This window comes from Falco punctatus, assembly GCF_963210335.1.
Source record: "Falco punctatus genome assembly, chromosome: Z".
Lineage (NCBI taxonomy): Eukaryota > Metazoa > Chordata > Aves > Falconiformes > Falconidae > Falco > Falco punctatus.
In genome coordinates this window covers 32,566,709-32,589,622 of record NC_137586.1, presented here as the reverse complement: position 1 = coordinate 32,589,622, position 22,914 = coordinate 32,566,709, and the positions used below count along the sequence as shown (strand labels likewise).

General features: G+C 35.6%; 1 protein-coding gene across 1 annotated transcript in view; it reads left to right on the top strand.

Annotated features, from left to right (window-relative positions):
• Positions 1 to 8,591: 8,591 nt before the first annotated feature.
• The window catches only part of PTPRD (protein tyrosine phosphatase receptor type D), a 467,311-nt gene continuing 452,988 nt past the window's right edge, over positions 8,592 to 22,914 (top strand). The window contains exon 1 of the mRNA XM_080372008.1: positions 8,592 to 8,610. The gene's annotated coding sequence lies outside the window, so the exon portion shown is untranslated. The remainder of the gene's footprint in view (positions 8,611 to 22,914) is intronic.

Below are 22,914 nucleotides of genomic sequence, written 5' to 3'. Positions count from 1 at the left end.
AGATTTATATTCTACAGAACACAATGTTCATTTAAGAGTGCCATCGTTATTAAGTCAGGTACTTTAATATTACTTTTATGTGTTAGAGGTCATGTGCACAAAGAATAAGCATAGTAGCTTCACTGTTATATAGTGGATAAGAAATAATACATCATTCAATTTTCCAGGACATCTTTCTCCTATGCCTTAACAACACACTTATTTAGATATTTGTGGCAGATTAATATGGGCTGTTTTCACCTGGTAACAGCATCAGCCCATAGCAACAGTACACATGTATTCAGATCAATAGTAACACCAAGTCAAAATGGAAGATCAGACTATAGACACCTTTGGACAACATATATCAGCAACTTTCAGGTATTATTTTGCCTTAGGAACAGTCTCATTTCATCCCCTAGCAACTCTGAATATAAACTCAGTTTTGTTTTCCTGTGCAAAATTACCTCTTGGGAACAACTAAGAGGATTCCCTTGTTAACTTTAATGAAATTCAGTGTTTCACTTATTCCTAGTTTAAAATAAATGGCAGAATTCAATATTGCACTGCAGTGCTCTAGATCTGTGCAGTTATGTCATGGCTTGAGAGTTATGAAAAGTAATATGGTAGCATTGCATTTTAGTGTCATTCTGCTACTTCTTTATACATGTATACAGCTGCTATCTCACAAATTTGTATTAGTTACACATGTACAAAAATCATTGCTTTCATCCGTCAAGCTTCTTGCATCCTGCCTAAGTATTCTTTTATATTGTTTGATGAGAAAGGCAACATTCTTCCACCAGAATCTTGGAGGAGAGAATATCTTGTCCCTGAAAGGAGTATTAAGTCTCCACTGCTATTTTATTGACATTCATATGTATACCATCTGCTTACGCACTGGTACAGAAGTATCAGCTAAAACTGTACAGTTAAGTTTCTTATGATGAACATCCCTTTAGATTGTGGTCAGATTTCAGCAATATTTCTGTAGTGTGGCAGATACTTATCTTGTGGTGGACACTTATCTAGCAGTGGTTCCTCAGTGTGTTAGCAGATTATATAATTTTCATTTTCTAGTAACATCTCATTATACTAAAATTATTCAATTTCTCTTTCTTGGTTTAAAGAGCCTTCTGGACTCTATGTTTGAATATTTAAAGAATTACGATCTCATGTCGCATTCTTAAGAGAGAGTAACTGACATTCTGTTAAGACGTATTTGTATATACCATAGAACTCAAACAAGAAAAAGAAAGAGGGAAACGAAAAGCAAAGTGAATGATCACAGAGCTTGTTAGTTCTGTTCGTGTCTTCTGGTTGTTACCTTTTTTCTTATTCTATTTCAATAAGAAACCATGTTTTTATATGTATAAAGGGATAGAGTTAATGGTCCACACTGGTGTCATGGTTTAACCCCAGCCAGTAACTAAGCACCACACAGTCGTTCACTCCTCCATGGTGGGATGCGGGAGAAAATTGGAAGACTAGAAGTGAGAAAAGAGGGTTGAGAGAAATATACTTTAATAGGTAAAGCAAAAGCCACGCACAGAAGCAAAGCAAAACAGGAATTAAGTCACCACTTCACATGAGCAGGCAGGGGTTCAGCCATCCCCAGTAAAGTCGGGCTTCATCACACAAAATGCTTACTTGGGAAGACAAATACCATCAAGTCCTAACATCCCCTGCTTCCCTTTTCTTCCCCTAGCTTTATATACTGAGCATGGCATTGTATGGTATAGAATATGTATTTGGATAGTTCAGGTCAGCTGTCCTGGCTCTGCTCCCTCACAGCTTCTTCTGCACCTCCTCACTGGCAGACCATGGGAAACTCCTTGATTTACAGCAAGCACTACTTAGCAACAACTAAAATCAGTGTGTTATCAACATTATTCTCACACTAAATCCAAACCACAGCATTCTACCAGCTGCTAAAAAAATCCACTCTATCCCAGCTGAAACCAGGATAAACGGATATGAACTGTCCTTTTTTCAATTTTCAATGCCATTTTTTTCTTACACAGCCTTGATAGTCTTCATATGTTTGTTTGTTTGTTTTAAACAAAGTATTTTTTTCACATTAAGAATATGTGTGCTTGTAAGAAAGCAAAATACTGTGTCATTGCTAAATGACTTGAAATAAATAAGTAATCTGATTCACAAACACAGTAACTTTCCAGGGTGGTTTATAATCCAGTCTTTAATTCTGTGATTTAGGACTTGTCCACACAATGAGTAATGTTATTCATCTCACCTCATGATGTAACACTGATCTGTTTCCAAATCTTATCTATAAACTGTCTTTTATACATTCTACACACTGAAAGGTGTACAATCCTTTTCTGCATATGTAGTTATGTCTACATACCCTTTCTGCATCATCAGCCAGACACAGAGGGCATTGCTTATTGTTATCATGGGCATGCTTTGAAATGTCTTCATTTCCCACAGTCATTTCCACTTAACTAGACTCAATTTCAGCTTACTAAAAACAATGTCTTCCTGATCATAAAATAGCCTCATAGCAACAATAAGTTGCAGCACAGGAAAAAACAAAAACAAAAACAAAACTACAAAACCCACCTTAAATTTTCTTTTAATAAAAAGTAGCACATTTGTTTGAATAAGAAAATATATGGCAAAATGTGTTGAAATAAATTATTTATTATCAATATTATTGTACTTCAGTAATTTGTGTTCTCTTTGTATGCTATTCTTTTTGAGGCATGGAAATTCTGTGAGTGTATCAGACAAGACTGTGATTTCTTGCAAGACAGATCTGTATTTGTATAGCATTAATATATCTGGTTATGTCTTATGTTTGTGTTATGACACGAAGTCACATTTTTCAGATGAAACAAGTATACCTTGCATATCAAGCCCTAAAAATATGCACACGTATGAATATATTCTGAGATACACACAATCTTTAGACAATTGGGAGAATCAGCAAATATATTGCAAAATCTTACCTTGGAATTCCTCATGAAGAAACATAGGTCAGGGTTTAATGATATCTTGTTACCATATAACCTGCTACTTCCTCTAGTCTTTCTGTAAGCACTTCATATTCACTTTAGCTTCAGAATACCAAAACTACAAATTTTGCTGATCAAGTAAAGGGTATCACGTAATCCCTTCTCTGGATATAAAGGCAGGTTAAGACACAATTAAATGGTAGTTTATCAAAAGAAATAGATAAAGTTGCAAGTGCTACAAAATGGAAAAGATGTTCTAGCACCACTTACAGAAGTAAGTGAAATGCCACATTAAAAGTTTATTCTCATTAATTCATCTTCAAATAAAATATTAGAAAGAAATTGTATTGGATGAGATATTAGTTCATCACTTTCGGGAAAACCAGTACCAACTGCTTTAGGCTTTAATAATGGAACAATTGGAAAACTACTATTTGGACAGAGATTTCTGGCATGCCTATGAAATAGAAAAAAGTTTTACAATTGATTTCTGGTGTTAATTAAAGGCGTGATTCAAACCCCCTCTTGAGGCCCAGGGAAATCTATCCATTGCATTCAGTAGTTTTGGAAACAATCCTATGACATTTCTGCTACAACCGAAAAATGTTGAATATTGAAATTAAGATTTTTTAAGAGCAGCTAATGAGTTTGAAAAGGAAAGATGAAAGATTAGAATGCTGATATAATGACTATGGTGATGTCAAGATAGAATATTAAATCTGGGTACAAAGATTTATTTGTGTATGTATCTGCAGTTACAAATAATCTCCCAAATTAGCAGAGGGTATTCAAAAATTGGTCTGAGATTGCACTTGATTATAGCCACATTTGGGGAGGATCATCACACTGGAAACTAGTCAGACAAAATAACACAATAAGAAGATGTGGAAGTATATTAAATGTTTAGATTGCTTGAATATTTTTTTAAGTAGGAAATATGGGGAAAACTGTTTGTTTTTTAAATGAACCAAAATAGTAACATTAAGGGAAAAGTCTTGCCATGTTCTACACAAATCAAGAAAACAACTGTCTGCTGTAAAATACTTACAAACATTGTTCTATAATGCAATATACCCCAAGAGACTAAAGAGTTTTACATGCTACTGATCAGACAGCAGCTAACATGAGTAAAACTAATTTTCCTGAAGTGAATAAACTTCCCACAATGTTGCTGATCTTAATCATTTTATTGACTGAAGTTCATCCCTGTGCAGAGTACCTGTCCAATACCCATGGAGAGAAATTAACAGTTGCTCTTGCAAACACTTAAGCATTTGCTTATTTTTTTATTAGTAAGGAGCTCTTTTCAATTTTAGTAGGCTTTCTGATGTGTACAGACTTTAGTTTCATAGCATTTCTGAACATAACTGTTGAGAAAGACTGTATTCTGAATGAGTGGTGCGTTTGTCTTGTGCAGACCATCAGTGTAATAGTGAATCTGTATTGGGTAAATTGATCTGTAGAAATATTTTAAAAAGTATTAAAATGTTGTTTGATTCCATAATTAATATGTACTAAGAAAAGTAAAAGTATGATCCTATAGTCCCTACTTTTAAGTCAGAAGAAATATTTTATTGATAATAAATGGACCAACATGTAAATGTGCAATACCATTGAAATTAGCAGACTTGTAACTGGTACAACTAGAGCCAGTAATAGACTAGAACCGCAGAATTTGGTACTGCACTTCTGAGTAAATTACCACTGGAAGAGAATCTGCATCCTATCTTTTCAAATAATAAATATAATAAATATAATAAAGACTAATGGAAAATAGTGGTGGGTTGGCCTTGGCTGGATGCCAGGTGCCCACCAAGCTGCTCTCTCATGCTACTCCTCAGCAGAACAGAGACGGAATGAAATAAAATGAAAAAACCCTTGTGGGTCAAGATAAAGGCAGTTTAATGAAGCAACAGCAAAAAACACATGAAGTGAAGGAAAACATAAGATACTATCTACTTCCCATCAGCAGGATACGTTCAGCCACTTCCTGGAAACTAGGAATGTGTATGGGTAGCAGCTGATCTGGAAAATAAACACCGTAAAAAACAAATGCCCCTCTCCTTCCCTCTCCTTTCTCTTAGCAATTTCACCTGAGCAGATGGTATATGGTTTGGAATATCCCACTGGTCAGCTTGGGTCAGCTGTCCTGGCCATGTCCCCTCCCAAGACCTTGCCCACCCTCAGCCTACTGATGGGCACAGGGTGGGGGGAAGGTTGGAAAGGCAGCCTTGGTGCTGTGCGAGTGCTGCTCAGCTGTAGCCAAAACACTGGTTTGTTACCACCACCCTTCTAGCTACAACTATAAAGCACAGCACTGTAAGGGCTGCTGTGGGACTCAGCCAGACCCAATACAAAAACTTTGGAGTATGAGCTTTTATGTGCAGGATTGTCACTGAAAATCTGAGACAAAAGTGTGTTTGAAGGCCTACTAAAGAGGTCAGGTAACTTATTGCTGAAAACACAGTCTTGTGGTTTGGTTTGCTATTTGTTTGGTTTTGGTTGGGGTTTTTTTGTGGGGTTTTTTGGTTTGGTTTTTTTTGTTTGTTTGTTTTTTCAAATAAAGAAACTGAAAGGAAAGGGTATTTTACTGAGAGTGGAAGAAAAGACAAGAAATAGAAATACTGAGCTGCTCCAAAGCCAATTTATATTTTTTAGATGGTATTTACCATGACTAAAAACAGGGAGAGAACTACTGAAATATGAGTTGAATAGAAAGAGCAAAAACTGATGAATGATAAAGAGAACACATTACATAATTTTTACTGGAAGAGCTGCATACTAAGTACACATCCAAAGGGCAAATTTTGACTGCACCTCTTCAGCTCTGGAGGTCTCCAAGAAAAGTTGAAAAATTATTTTTTTTTTAACTGTTCTAACAAGCAGAACAGAAAATTCTTCCGGAACAGAGAGAGAATTCTTCGCTTGAGTTAAACACATTTTGATATTTTAGCTCCCAAGTACAATAAAGGCTGTACCTACTTGTTGCCCATTAGAGATTTTATTTCTGCAATGGCAGCATATTTAATTTACTTTCTTAAAAATATGCCTTTCCTCTAAACTATTTTTTAAATACACTTGTATTTTATTTTATTTTTATGTTTTTGGAAATACATGTCCTAAATCGCCTTACAGCTCAGTGACATTACTTTGCTCAATATATTTAACACTTAGTTGGTCACTTGTATTGAATGCTTACTGAAGGAGATAAATCATGTATAATTTATGCCTCTTACCCTGTCAGTAGATCATCACTTTGATTATTCACATGTGAAAAATTACTCATTCATCTAAGTATTTTCAAAATATTCCCTTTAGGTTAGGGGGTGTGAAATATTTTGGGAATTTACTTTTTTTCTCTCCTTTATTGAACTTACTGATTAAAGGAACGGCTAGAGTAGTAAAAAGTGGGGGTTTTCTATTTAATTAAGAACTACTATTTATTAAACGTATTGCAAAAACATCTGGAAGCATGTACCAAGAGGGTGAAAACTGCAATGAAATCAAGAGCCACGTTAACATGCTCCCTGAAAAGATAATACATAAAAAATTCATTCAGATGTGTTGTTAACTTCTTTTACTCCTCTTTTGTATGAATTCACCATCTTACCATTCCTGAGGGTCATTTTTCCTCAAACTTCAGTCAAATACTTCTGTGAAGAGCAACTTCTACATATTCCCTCTTTAAGGAATTCATGTACCTACTAATGTCATTTCATAAAAAAAAAAAAGTATAAGAGAACTGGTAAAATATCATAATATAATAATAAATTTCTAATATCTGTTGAGAATATTGTTCCCTTAGATGTCTTAAACAATACAGTAAAATTACTATGGAGACGTAAAATCAGACTTTTTTCAGGATCTATGAAGCAGAGCTATATCTGGGGTCAGATTAAAATGAGCAAGCAGTTAAACTATTTTGTTGAGCTTGGCCTGGCAGAGAAGCTTCCACAAAAAAATGAAACTACAAAGGAAAAAACAGAACAAAAATATGGGTTGCTGATTGCAGCATCTTCTCTTGAGTCCTGGGGCACCTGCTGTACAGAGAGCAGATGCTTGGATTTGCTCCTTTTGGTTACCTTCCCTCCTAGTTTGTGTCTCCTGCTGTAGTCCCATAAAGGGAATGAAATCTGGCTTTAGCCATATCTCTTCTGATCATTCTTATTCTTTCACCATCAATGTGGGCAGAATATTGGAGAAGGCAGCATGGTGCACACAGGATGTATCCACTACTTCCCAGCTATAAGCAAAGTTCTAGCCCAAGGTCCAGCAGGATAAAGTATGCCTAAACCAGCCCAAGGTCCAGCAGGATAAAGTATGCCTAAACCAGCCCATCTTCCACTCCTGTATGATGGGAGAGTGAAAATTGTCCGAGAAGGCAGGTAGACCCGATTGTCCTGTGTTGGACATAAATGTACAAGTATCAGAGCCTTTCTGCAAGAATAAAACCATGCCAGTTCTACTTCTCTGCACAGGCTTTTAGCATTCACTGACCAGGTTTCCATAACATGACTAATTTTTAGAATTTGAAACCCATTGGTGTTTACTGGGGAAAACTGTAACTGTCTGCTTCTATCTTTGTAAAATGTATAAAGGAGATTTGTTCAACCAAAGACTATGATTGCTCCAGAACTGTGCCCAGCAACAGCATAATGTTAAAGTAACAGCTCTCCTCCCTACCCAGGTTCTTTTAAGATTGACTAGGAAAACTAAAAATTTTCGTAGAAAATTAAGAATGAGTAAATCTTATTCTGTGAAAAATACAATCAAGGAAAGATTTGTAACTAGCATAAGTCCTTGTCTGTGCTATTTACAAAACCAGCCAAAAGTCCCTTATCTGTTTATTTACCAAAAATTATGGAGGATGGTTCTGTAATTGTTTTTCAATCAAATAAAGAAAAAGAATACTGATTTTACAACCTTCCACCGCGGTCTAGAACACAAATTTAAATTGAAGACATTTTGACTCAATGTCTTGAACCTGATACATCCATTGTCATTGTTAAATCCTTTGGAAGCCAATATATCTGCTTAATGGAAAGGTACAGTGCCTTTTAGGAGTAAATCCCCATTCAGAGCTGCCCTCAGATCTCATAGGAGTCTCTGTAAGATTTCTCACTACATCACCAGACTATTGGATCGGGTTGTCTGTTCTACATCTCTTCTTGTGTTTGCATTTTCTCAATTTGAAACTGAAAATATTTGTTGATTGCATACCAAGAACATAGTACATGATACATTCCAAGCTTCGAGTCTCTAAAAAATATTGTTCTACCTACAGACTATGACACTGAATAGCTATTTCAATGCACTGAGAAATATTTTTATGTTTTTATAAGTCATAATTTGACAGATTTTTTTTTCCTTTTGTATTTTATGGATTTACTGTTACATAGAGTGAAAACAGAGAAATTATGTGTCTTTTTAAATCATATAGAATGTTTGCTGTTAAGAGATTGAATGCTCAATACAGAGGATCTACCCTTCACTTAGATTCAAAATTAAAAAGCAAAAATTAGTCTTGCTAGTGACAATTTATAAATTAAATTTGCTAATGGAATAATACATGATGCATTTCACAAAGTTTTATTTTTCCCTTTTTTTAGGTGAGAAATTCAGTGGACAGCAGCAAAATCTACAAAGATTCAAAGTAAGATTTCACATGCACTCACTTTCTAAGCGTTCATTGTTACAGATTTTTGCAATGTTAATTACTTTTTTCCTAAAAAGGCCTATGACTCCTTTTAATTTGGATTTTGTTTTATAAACCACAAACTTCTTTCTGCCTGGCACTATTTAGTACATCTTGGAAAGTGTAAGCCTTTTGAAATTCCAAGTTCTTGTAGTCATGAAGCAGAGTATAATGCTTTGATCAGTAGATTGTGTAATAAACTCTTGTATATATCTCCTAAGGTGCATGAATGAGCTCATAGTTCAGATTTTGCAGTGTTGGAATAAGAGACAGTCTTACTGTTATGGTGTGATTCCTAAGGTGTACTATAAATAAACAGAAATTTAGGGAATGCACAGAGTAACAGCAGTAACAACGGGTACTGAGCACTTCCAGACTTTCTGTTTCATATATCTCTCACTAACCTCTCTACAGTGAATAATACTGATCTATAAAAGCAAAGTAAGAGTGGAAAGTAGTTCATTGATTCTTGTAAGAAGGTATTCTACAAGCTATAGTACAAAAAAGATGTGTAAACCCTTTAATACTCGTTCTACTTACTTTATATAAGGTAATATGATGGTTAGGCACGTATGACCTGACTTACCTCTTTTCTATGAGCAAGGCAGGGTATTCAATGACCCAGCTATGAAGTAGATCAATCCCTAGTGAGTAAACACTTTATGACTAGTGAAGCATCAACGCAAATTTGTGATTATTTTGTGTATGTACGGACAGTCTGGCAATAATACATTCTATATGTATGAGAATGTATATGAAATTTGGAGTTGTTGATCATATTATGAAGCAGATAAATTATTTCTGTACTCAAGGGCAGTCTTCAAATTTCATAAATTAATCCGTTATACTTAACACATTAATAGCAGAGCTGAAAAAGGTGGTGAAAAATAATATCACATATTTTTCTGGAGTTATTAAGCAATTTCAGAAGTAAAACTGATGATTTCATTGTGGTGAAAGACAGAAGAATCCTACAATGATCAAATGAATGGACAATAAATTGCCAGATGAAATTCAGCATGCAATAAATATGAAGTGATGCTCCTTGAATAAAGCAGTCCTAACATAACAAGCACTCACAATTTGAAGGTTAATTTTTATTCAGAGTTAGTTAATCTTAAAAGCAAATAGAGGAACGTTGGGCAAGATAAGGAGCAGAATAAAAAGGACTATCAAAATAATAAGACAGTTTTTATATTAGTATTACCTATATACCTAGCATTCTTCAATCTGGAACAGAGATAAACTGAGGAAAGACCAGACAGAGCTTTATAAAATCACATCTGGTGTGCAGAAAATAAAAGAAGGGAACAATTTCTTTCAGTGCAAAAGCTATAGTCTTAAATCTGAAAATAACAAGTGCAACGTTTAGAATAAACACATCTTATAGGGCAGATGTGAAACCCCTTGCAAAAATTTATTTGGGATTCAAAATTTTTCATAGACTCAAGAGAAAGCCAAAAAAAAAGTGGAAGAAAAATCCTGTAAAGCTGTAAACACACTGATATTCCCTCTGGCTTTAGAAAGTTTCTGAGGTGCAATTGTGTAGATACATGCATAGGGGTAGTATCACTACATATTTATGCTGTTCTTACATTTCCTAAAATTTCCATTATCAGCCACTCAGTACCCCAGGGAAGCTGTTGCATTACAAAGATCTCTGGCCATTCTTGCTTTTATGGTGCACCTTACAGAATATGCTATCAATTGGAAAGTAACACACAGAAATATAGCTAGTGAGTTAAATAAGTGAGCAGACACATATTTAGTCTGTTTCTAGCCTCCCTGTTTTGATTAAATTTTATGTTAAGCCACTCTCAGCCTTGTGTTAAATGGCAGTGGCAATAGCAAAACCACAGAAAAGGTTTACTGTTAAGTATCAAGTTCCACAAGGATTCATACTCACTTAGTTAAATTATGTTGGGTATTCATAGCAAACACAAACTATGTTTTGTACAGGCCTCAGCAGAGGGAGTTATTCTAAGCCATAAGAGACTTAATTAAACGTCAGTATTTTATTCCTCAGACATTCTTCACTGAAATGTCTACATACACAAATACAGTTGGGAAGCCATTACAGTTAAGAAGGAAAACTGACCATTCCAAGAAAGAAAGGCTGTTTTGACTCCAGGAATGAAATGTGGCTTATAAACATGAGAGAGAGAAAATGAAAATAATAAACAGGAATAAGCTACCTTTCTAAGACATCCCTCTGTGATCAAAATTCAGCTGTTAGCTTTTGAATAGAACAATCATTTTAAAAAGTCTTTTCTTTAAAAAGCACACAACTGGATTGATTTTATGGGGAGACCCTTTTTTTTTTTTTGGGTTTTTTGTTTTGTTTTTTTTTTTTTTTCCTGTAGAAAGAATATTGCAAATCACAGTATGAAAACATTGGCCAATATGGGAGACGACGTTGTCACAACCACCACTGCCTCTCTTGATTTTTATTTTATTTTCCATATTGGCACTAGCTAGATAGGTTTCTGTCCTTTCTAGCTTATACGTTGATAAGGCATTGATGAGCACCCACATCGCTGTACTCTTGGACAGGGGCTGGCTGAGAGTAGTGTTTATCTGCAAGAGGTTCTACTTAATAGCATCGATCTTGATTATGATAAGGCATTATTTTAAAATTTCCTCTCTATCTATCTCATGTTTTAAGTCAGAAAGAAACAACAGACAAACACTGGAAGATGGTATCTAGAGCTAATTGACTAGCATATTTGAAGTTGGTTGTGGTTGCTTAGGAACATTTATAGCCTATAACAGAAGCCTGATTATTACATAGTCTGTAGGGCAATGTAGGACAACATGTTTTTACAAGAGCAAAAATCACAGTGAAAGATGGTCTGTGGCTTGATACTAAAGGAAACCATATTTACAAATAACATTTTATTTTTTAAGCCCAATTAAACAACATTACTGAACAAATTTTGGACAACACTTATGCCAGTGCAGTAAACTGAAACTCAGCATCATGACAACAATGGACCAACTACTGTTCATTCTGTAAGGCCCTCCGTTAATTCCAGCAGCAGTTATTTCTTCTCTGTGGCTGCTCTTGAGAGCTTGCAATTTACTTATTATAGCAAAGTGCATATTATATAGCAAGAAGCTGATTATAGAGATCAAAGGACAATGAGATGTCTAAAGTGCAGCAGCCTGTGATTATGTAGCAGCCTTATGAGAAAAAAATCTTATGGCGAGGGAGCTCAAAGTCTGAATTCTATGGTGTCCTGCTTTCAGCTGGGATAGAGTTAATTTTATTCTTAGTAGCTGGTAGAATGCTGTGTTTGGATTTAGTATGAGAATAATGTTGATAACACACTGATGTTTCAGTTACTGTTAAGTAATGCTTGCTCTAGGTCAAGGACTTTTCAGTTTCCCATGCTCTGCCGGTGAGCAGGGGCACAGAGAGCTGGGAGGGAGCAGAGCCAGGACAGCTGATCCGAGATAGCCAAAGGGATATTACATACCATAAACCATCATGCTCAGTATATAAACTGGGGAATGGGGGGAGCTGGCTGCGGGAGTACAGAATCACTGCTGGGAGACTGGCTGGGCACCAGTAGGTGGGTGGCAAGCACTTGTATTGTGCATCACTTGGTTGTTTTTTCTTCCTTTCCATCTAATTCTTCTCTCTTTCTCCTTTTCATTACAATTACTCTTGTTGATGTTACTATCATTATGTACTTTATTTAAATTATTAAATTGTTCTTATCTCATCCCACAAGTTTTTCTTTTTCCGAAGTCTCTTCCCCATCCCACAAGGTTGGGGGTGGGGGTTGGGGGGTAGGGGGTCATGCAGGGAGTAAAGGAGCAGCTGTCTGATAGATGCCAGCTGGGGTTAAACCATGATAAGAGGATAGGGTAAGCAATATGTCCTACAAAGGTACTGATACAGTAGTATTGATAGTATGATACAGATGACTTATTGAAAGTATCTAAAATAAATCTAATCAATAATCAGCTATATTTATCTGTTATAATCTCATTGTTTAATTATGCATTTCAAAAAAACTTTGATTCTCTAAATAATGTGTTTCTGTTTCTCTGCTACATTATATATGAAACCATTCATACTTCTGCTGTAGCAATGAACTCATTTAAAACATTGAATCTTCATGAAAGACATGGATATTATAAAAAATGACAGGTTTATGGTACACTTTTTTCTGTTCCATAGCCTAGCACAAAGTACTATGCAAAGGGTAGGATGAAAAGTATCCTGTCCTGTCTGGCTGAGATTTAGATTTAGATTCACATTTAAGTGCCCAAGTTTTGTCAAGCAATAATATAAATCATAGGAATGTTATAGGAAGTCTGGCCTGTATATGTATTAGCAAACAAGGATAGTGTTTTAGAACTAGGTAGAATTTTTCTAATTAGAAGTAGTAGAATAGTTTGAGATGTAAAAAATTCTAACTGTTCTAGAGCAAATTAATAGCTCTTAATGCTCACCACATAAAAATAAGGTAAAAAGAGTGAGGGGAAGACAAGCAGTATAAATAATAAATCAGAAGCTTCAGTGTTAATCAGAAGATACATTATCTGGGTTTCAAAGTAAATTTAACCATTAAAATATGATTCTTCTAGCCTTCTTAGTTATCTCTCTAGAGAAGATATTATAAACATTGAAAAATATTCAGTAGTTTACTGATAAAACTAAACCCTGATTATTTCTTGGTTTACAGTTCTGTAGAAATAGTCATCTTTCTGAGTCTTATAGACTTTCAGTGCAAACTTTCCTCTACCACCATTAACTGGGACTAAGTCTACAATGAAAACAAGAATATTTAACCATAAAATGAGTGATAATAACTTCACACAAAGGTCTGCCACACGCATAAAATGCTTTCATGTACATAAACTACTGAAAAGCTGGAATTGGAAACACCATCCAAACCCCCTATTAATTTAAATTCTTTTTTTGCCATACTACATCAATGTTATTCAGCAGAAATTTGTGTTATTCCAGACCATAGTATGTCTTTAACAAAACCTGAATATTAATAGAATAAACAACAAAGCAAGGCTGATCTTATTTCCTGTAGATTAAATCCTTTTCATTTTATAATTTAATGAAAGACCATCAAATGAAACTATTATTGTAAAATATATACTCGTGAACTCTATTTAGGAGAATTGCAGCTAAAAGCATATTACACCTCTGGACAGCAATAAAGGAAATGGGCATGAGCTCTTCAACCCTGATGAGTCATATGCCCTTTTGGGCTTGAAAAAAATGATCATGTTTTGGGAAAGGTTAGGAGATTTCATAAGGTAACTCACTGGGACATAAATGTGTCATAAGTTATTTCAGAAAATAGAATCAGTCTTATAATCTGATACTATTTACTTAGCGTTTTCACATCAAGAACTTCATTAGCCAAGTTCATAGATGTAACTGCTAAATTCTGTTAAAAGAAGTTATGAGGCTCCAGAATTACAGCACTGAGTTACCTGGCAGTTAGCAAAGAGGAAACACTCTTCACGTAGTTTCTGTAATTTTATGTAATGTATTCCTGGAGTTCCAAGAGTTCAGTAGGGGATTTTTTTTATTATTATCATTTTCTTTATAAGGACAACATATTTGAAGATGACCTAAAAATTTGTGAGATGATATGTAGTGAGTGTGTCCCACTCAGACAATTTTTGTTCTAATTCTATTGGAGCAAAGAAAATAACTTATTTGCAGGAGTGGGATTAAACTTCATGAATATTTGAGTCCTTTTCTAACCATGAAGAAGTTTCTCTAGTGAATTGCCTTTACAAATAGAAACAGTACAAACATTTCTGTATAAAATAAATTGGAATTATGAACCTTAATCTTTTGAGATATTACATTGTTGTTTTCCATAATTTCAACTAACTTGACTGTCCTAGAATGAACGGATAAAACAGTTTTTCTGTGACTATTATAATAATATTATAGTTATCACTTGTATTTTAAAATAATACTAGAAAATCTTATAGACCTTAAACTGTACAGTGTTTTATTCTGTCTTAGCTAGATGGTTAAAAGAAATCCAGTATTGAAAAAGTCTTTGTAAACTGTACAACCATCCTACAGAAAGGATGATAGCTGTCTCTTTCCTTGAAATTCATAGAAGGATATTGTTTTATCAATTGGAAATTGAGAATGAAAAGACTTCATTATTTATTAAACAGGCATGGCTTGTGATTTATCGTGCTAAAAATTGGTTGGAAAAGACCATTAAGTCAATTAAAATAGGAATAAGTACACAAGAATGAAAACAAATGGCAAGCTGTTCCCTTTCTCATGTTATTGATTAGCTCATTATACTATATTGCATGTGGTGCATGACTATGTACATAATTAAAACCCCTTAATGTCTAAGTTTGCATTAAGGCATGAAGAACCTGTTTCTTCAACCATTTTAGCTCTCATTGATGAGTTCTGAATACGTGATCATACAGCCAAGGGAAAGATTATGCTCTTTACACACATTTAAGTTCAATGTGAACTCTTCCCATTTGTGTGGAATAAGAACTGAGTTCATGGTGGGATAAGAATTGCTCTAATTTGCTTTTATTTATGAATATGTAACTGTTATTTCAGTGAATATTGAGATTTGAGTTCTACCATTTTTTAAGTGGATAACAGTACTAAAGTAGTTTTGGAGATATTTTAAATGGGTACCAGCTAAACATTTACTGCATTTAAGGACTGTATTAACACTGACTGCATAATTGCAAGACAGAATCCACAGGTTCCAGTGGCTCTGAATTAAATTGACATGTACCTTTGTGTTTACAAGACAGGAAATAAGCTGAAGCTGTGAATCTAAACATGTTTGGGAATGATTCCATGCTAGTTTAGTCAAACCTGTCATTAATATACTATTTTCTTTTTTGGATGGATTAAACTTGTGGGGACTAAAAAACAAATTATGGTCTAGACACAGCAATTAATGTTGCAAGTCCTGTTCTCTCGCTGTGGGCGCTGTGTATCTTAATAACATGTTTAAAGTTTTAGCTTATTGTTTCCCTTGGTTGAATGTTGCTATTGGACTAATTTTTTTTTTATCCTGCTGTAATGACATACATTAGTTCATCTGACTTCTCAGCAATCAAACTGATTATTGCTAGACTACTTACTAATATAGTTTAATACTGATTTTACTTTTTGTTCATGGAGAGATCTATTCTTTTTTCTTCCTGTAACCACTTTGTCCCAGTTTTGTGTGAAATAAAATGTTCACTGAAGCAAGCTATCTGTAATTCAAGAGCAGTACATCACTAAATATTTCTTTATAACCGTTAAACAGTGCCTGTTTGATATAGAAGAGCAAGTTTGTCAGCCCTATAATATGAAACTTAGTTACAAGAAAAGACTTATTCAGTCTTTTTAAGGTCTTGTAGTTGTTCTGGACAAAAAGGCCTATCATCTAATTAATTGAAGAAAAGGACAGGAATTTATGTTTGATCATAAATACAGTGTATTCTGAAGTGCTGTAAACATGAAAAGGCTGATGAGTTCCTAGTATGGATCAGGTGAAATGTTTTCAGAAGAAGCAAGGAAGCATTTAAACCATTAAGAATGCCTTGCCGAGACTTCATTTAGAGTGCTGCACAACTCCGAATGTGAGAAAAATTGTGTGAAGTGCTCCTATGGGGCACCAGTCAATTTCTACCAAAAATGTTTTGCTACTAGAATCCATTTGGCAATCCGATGTCCCACTTCTCATGAATCTCTACCCCTACACGCCATCCCTAAACATGTGCTGGAGTATTTTATTGCAAGGTAGCTCAAACATCCCCCTTTATTTGGATTAGGATTAATTATCCTAGACATGACATAATCAGACAAAACAGTATTTCCCACAAACTGCTGTTTTCTGCCTATATTTTATATCCATTATGACACAGATAGGTGGACTAGAAAAAGTAAACAGATGCAGGTCTAAAAGAATCTCTAACACAATTGGGAAAATGGAGACCTCTCTTCAGTGTAGACTAAAAGGTACTGGCTTGTTAAACTTAGCAAAATAAGGACTGAGAGGCTAAATCCATTATAAATACACTGAATAAATGTAATTATAAATGCATCTAGAGGCTCAATGCTAGGTAGCAAACATTAATTTGCAGACTATAATCCTGATATAAAATAAAGCAGAGTTGAACAGATCAGATTAGAACAAAGAAGAAAAAATAGTGTTGTTTAGTGTTTATGTTTTTATTTTTGACTGACAAATGTGTGAAATGCTGGAACAGCTACCCAAATAGTGAAGGGGAAGTACCAACATAGTTTCCAGACAGATTTCAGCAAATCTTTAAGTGACTAACTGAGGAAGGGATATTCAGGTTGCTGCTGTGAAGCTTCAGGAACTGGGTACGTTGGGCTCCCCAAGGGGGGAGAAGGGAGGATAACTGATTGGCTCACATCTTGCATTACTTCAGAAATAATTAACAAGAATTTTGATGCACTACGCTGTATTAATCTCGTGCTCCTTGGTTTCACTGCTTATGAGGAGGGGTCAGAAAGACATTGACTTCCACATCCCTCATGTTGCACAGCTTGGCTTTGAGGCTCAGCAGTATTAGCCTTTTAGTGAATTAAAGAATAATGATCAAGGCAGCAGCAATTTCATCATGTTAGGATGGTTATTCTCCTGGTGCCACTCAGAACCACCTCCTGTTTGCCATTACTGTTGGGAACACTGGCTGAAACTGAATTATGAAACACAGGGAAAAGTGTGGACCAGATTTAGGACACATTTACAGGTGGCTTCTCTTGTCATTGTCTATGCCTTCCCTTTCTTTTCTGCTACCTTCTTACTTACACACACACAATTTTAGAACACACACAGCTCTATCACTGAAAACCTGTATTGCTTGCGCTAATGGCATTAACACCAGCATTTTGCTTCTGATGCGCATAGATATTTTTTTTCTTGGTTTCTGTTGTTTTAGAATCTAGGTTATGTATTGATCTTTGTAGGGAAGTGGTTAGGCATTCAGTTCATTATATATGACTCAAGTTATTTTGGTTTCTGCTTTAAATTAGCAAGATGGTATCACTGTAAGGTCTTATCTCTAGCTCTCATGATTTTACATTTCAGAGAAAGGCTTTCTACTTGCAGGAAAGTGAATGCCCATGGAAAACAAAGGAACAATTCACAGTTACGATTAGAAGAAAACTGATCACTCATCTGTGAATATAAACATAACCTACAATTCCTAAATAATCACAGTATTAATATTAGCAATAAGAAGACCATATAGGCTTAATGTGTTTATTATCCACACAGAATTTGGGGAGTACATAAGAACCCTGATGTACAATAGTTACACTATAAATTATTCACATATACCTGTCATATAGAATACTTCCTGTGCTCTGACCGTCTATAATTACTAATGCTAGTATGCCAGACTTTCTTGAAGTTAAAAAAATACTGTATTGTTTTAATCATTCATTAAAAGACTTGATTAAAGTATGTTTGAGAACAATGTGTATCTAATTTGCAGTTATACATAATAAACACTGTGGACCAGGCTTTTTTATTCTTTTTAATCTCAAGGGATACAGTTTGAATCCTGCCCAGATCACAAGTAGATTTTCCATAAAATATCTTCCAAAGAAGAAGTGTTCAATACTTCAGGGGTTTTTCCCATGTCTTGCATTATTTAAAAAACATTTAGGAATAAGTTTATATAATAGTTAACTTGAACCTCCTCAGTTCTCAGCAAATGTAATGGTGGAAGTATTTGAGAGAATAAGAACTTCACTTTAAACATTCTTTATGTTGAATGTCTCACCTTCATCATAGCTATTCCACCTCACATGCATACATTGGCACACATTATTTTAGAAAAGGTCATATAAGATGATGGTAAAAATAGTCCTTTGAAAGTAGTTGCAATAGCTGAATATTAGATATCTGCCAGCATTGGTATCAACAAATAAAAGCCCTGAATGTCAGTGTTTCTGATTATAAAACGCACCTCTTTCTTGAAAGAGGTAAAGCCAGTCACATTCAAATAAATAGGCAGGTACTTCACAGTGAAACCAAATAATGAGGTAAACATGTTAACAGTGCCTACTGGGTCACAGTGCCAGAGATGCCTGCACTTGCACAAATGTCATTGAGGAAGTCCATGGGGCACAGTGCATAGACATATGGGTGAACTTGCTTGGCTCTGGAAGCAGAATAGCATGTTCATGCAGCACTGCCCTTAAGCTACTGAGCTCTGAAAAGTGACAGGGCTTGTTAGCTTGCAGACTGCGCCCTGCTAGCAAAGGCATACTGCTTCTAGATGAGAGCTGGCTTCTATGCAGTTCCCATGTTCCCTGGTGCTGCTACAGTCGTATTAGGATGGATGAAGTGGATGCAGGTGTCTTGATTGCTACAATGTGGGAAGTCCTGTTCTTAGAGGAAGAAAGGCTCCTTGTGCTAGCACTTAATAGATGCTATACCACAGCAGAAATGATATCTCAACATTGCATTAAAATAATCATTGGCATTTGGTACAGATACCAAATTAAATAAGCATTGAATCTGGAATAGACTTAAATGGTGTATAACTACTTTTTAGGTTCTGAGTTTTTCCCATGTATCCAACCAATTAAATGGTTTGCAGAACTAGATGAAAATTTAGAATTGCATAGCATTTGCTTATTCATATAAATGTGGATGTTATATTCTGCCTAAAAAAATATTTTTATAATATAATTTAATTAATAATAAAATACTTTCATAATTATGATTTTTATAACAAGATTTTATTAAATTTGGTCGTTCATATCAGCATTGTGTCTCAACTGAGCTGCAGAAAGCAATTTCAGTTTCTAAAGATTTTTTTTTCTTTGAGTATTCTGCTTTAGCTACCCTTAATTTTAAGATATGTATATTCCTTCTTAGAATACGTCACCATGTTATTTATACCTAGGAGTACATAGGATTTTACTACTGCTACTAGTATTTCAAAATATTTAATTAAATATAAGAATCAGGTGCATTTTGAATATTAAATGCAAAAAGTTTCCTAGAATGTTTTTTCCTAACCTATCATTGGTCGAAAATTCTGTTTCAAAACACTTTAAAAGTATTTTTTCTTACTTAAGCAGTACATTGGGAAATATCTGAACCTTTTATATCTGAAAGCAGAAAGCCAAGATATGAGTGGAGTCTGTTGATCTCTGGAAGGAAAACTATCTGTCTTCCTCAAAATCATTCATGTGTTTCCCATATAGTATTTTAACTGACAAAATTTGTATTTGGTAGAGTATAGAAAGAAGTTTATCTTTTTTATTTAGAAATCGGAATTGACGTGATATATTTGTTAAATTACTTTTGTTTAAAGGACTAGGTTGTTATGGTAGATCTGTGTTGAGATGGGTGACAATAGAAGAAGGAGAAAAAATATGGATTTCTAAGTTCTCTACTACAATTCCTTAGGATAGCTGATGGGACTACCCACTACTTTTTCAATATTATTATTTATGTATAGGCCATTACAGTATTTATACTTCTAATTATCTCTGTGGGATTATGAAAGTAGTAAGAAGTTTGAAGTTCCCATCTACTGTCTATCAAGCATGTGCATACAGGTACATATTGTGATTTTTTTCTTTGTACTGGAAATACTTACAGATGCCTTTTTTGTTGTTGTTTTTTCCTAATCTTTTGTGGTACAAAATCAATGTTAAAGGAAAGTGTGGTTCACATCGGACACTCAGATTTCTTTTTAGGCATGAACTTTAGCTCCATTCACTAGCTGGCCTTTAAAGGGCAAGATAAATACCCATACGTGAAAAAAGATGCATTTGTGTTCTTTTTAAACAAACAGAGTTACATGTTCTTAAAATCAAAGGTCATCTCTCTTTCTAGCAGTCTTTGAACTTCTCTACTTCTGGTTCCATTAAAAATCAAGAAGTTATATTCCATTACTTATTCTTTCATTTGATCCAGTAATTTTCTGAACCTTTAAGTAGTATATACATCATTAAGACCATATAAATTGTATTATTTAATTTTCCTGTCATTGTCAAAGTGAAAAACTTGCAGTAGATATAATTCTACATCAACTTAAAAAAAGTTAATGCATTAGAAACAGTGGAAGAGGATGTTTTGTTTAAACCAATACATTTTCCCAGTGGATAACATTTTCCTTACACATTTTTATTCCAAGTTCTTTTTCAGGAGAAAAGGAAATAAAAAAAAAACCAAAACGAAATTAAAAAAAAAATCAACAAAGCTTTAGCCTTGTACAAACACACCGAATTCAAAAGAATCTTTGCTTATTTCAAGTATGGGTTTACTCCTAGTACACAGTTAGTCCCAACTGTACTAAAATTTACCATAGAACTATAGAATCAGAGAACTGTTTAGATTGGAAAAAACCCCTTGAGATCACAGGGTCCATGTCCCTAAGCAGCACATTTACACATTTTTTGAATACCTCTAGGGATGGTGATTCCACCACCACCCTGGGCAGCCTGTTTCAATATTGACAACCCTTTTGGTAAAAAAAAAAAATTCCTAATATCCAATATAAACCTCCCCTGGTAAAACTTCGGAATGTTTGATGTTGTCCTATCACTTGTTATTTGGGAAAAGAGACCAACACCCACCTGTGTACAATCACCTCTCGGGTAGTTGTAGAAAGCAATAAGATCCCTCCCAAGCCTCCATTTCTCAAGACTAAACAACCCCAGTTCCCTCAGCTGCTCCTCAGAAGACTTGAGCTCTAGACCCTTCACCAGCTTTGTTGCCCTTCTCTGGACACACTGCAGCACTCTAATGTCTTTTTTGTAGTGAGGAGCCCAAAACAGAACACACTATTTGAGATGCAGCCTCACCAGTGCCAAGTACAGGGGGACAATCACTTCCCTTGTCCTGCTGTGGCACTATTTCTGACACAAGCCAGGATGCTGTCAACCTTCTTGGCCACCTGGGCACACCGCTGGCTCACGTTCAGCCGGCTGTCAACCAACACCCCCAGGTCCTTCACCACCAGGCAGCTTTCCAGCCACCCTTCCCCAAGCCTGTAGCTTTGTGTGGGGCTGTTGTGACCCAAGTGCAGGACCCAGCACTTCTCCTTGATGAACTTCATATAATGGGGCCTTGGTCCATCAGTCCAGCCTGTCCAGATCCCTCTGTAGGACCTTCCTACCCTCAAGCAGATCAACACTGCCACCCAGCTTGGTGTCCTCTGCATAGTTACCAAGAATGCACTCAACCCCCTCATGCAGATTTTCAATATAGATATTAAAATGAACTGGCCCCAATACTGAGCCCTGGAGAACACCTCTTGTGACTGGCCACCGGCTGGGTGAAACTCCATTCAACACCACTCTTTGGGTTCAGCTGTTGAGACAGTTTTTGCTCAGCATAGGGTACACTCATCCAAGCCATAAGCAGCCCATTTCTTTAGAATAATGCTCTGTGAGACAGTGCCAAAGTCTTTCTAAGGTCCTGGTAGATGACATCCACAGCCTTTCCCTCATCCATTGGGTGGGTCACCTTGTCATAGAAGGAGATCAGGTCAGTCAGGCAGGACCTGCCTTTCATAAACCAATGCTGGCTGGGCCTGATTATCTTCTTGTCCTGTATATGCCATGTGATGGCACTCAAGATGATCTGCTCCATAACCCTCCCTGGCACTGAGTTCAGGCTGACAGGCCTGTAGTTCCCAGGATCCTCCTTCCTGCCCTTGTTGTAGATGGGCATCACACTTCCAGTGAGCTGGGACCTCCCTGGTTAGCCAGAACTGCCTTCCAGCATCTGTTTACACATGCCCAGTGCACCCAGTAAGACTGCAGTATGCTTCACTGAAACCGAATGCAGAGAATGTTTCCTAGACTCTGAAAGCCTTTAATTGCCTAAATAAATAGACGGAATAAAAATGATGATTTTGTAGTCATCAGTTTCAGCTGAAGCTGCACTTACAGATCACGGCAGAAGCTGTCTTAAAATGTAGTAAGACATCACCTTGAATCCCTTAATCCTGCTGCTGCTTTCCCTATGTAGATAGCTGCATCTGTACAAAGTCTCACTGTTACTTTGTGCAAAAGTTTTCATTAGCTCTTAGCTCTCTCCCTTTATTTTCCACTGGTTGCATACCTAGAGAGAGTTTATTAGAACACTTCCAATCCAGAAATCATTATAGTAGAAACAATCTTTGAAAGGAGTCCATACTGGTTCTTATTTTACCTAGCTAAATTGGTAGATTTCTACCTTTAATACAGGGATTTTAGGTGGTTCAGATTCAATTGGTCCTATTCATGCT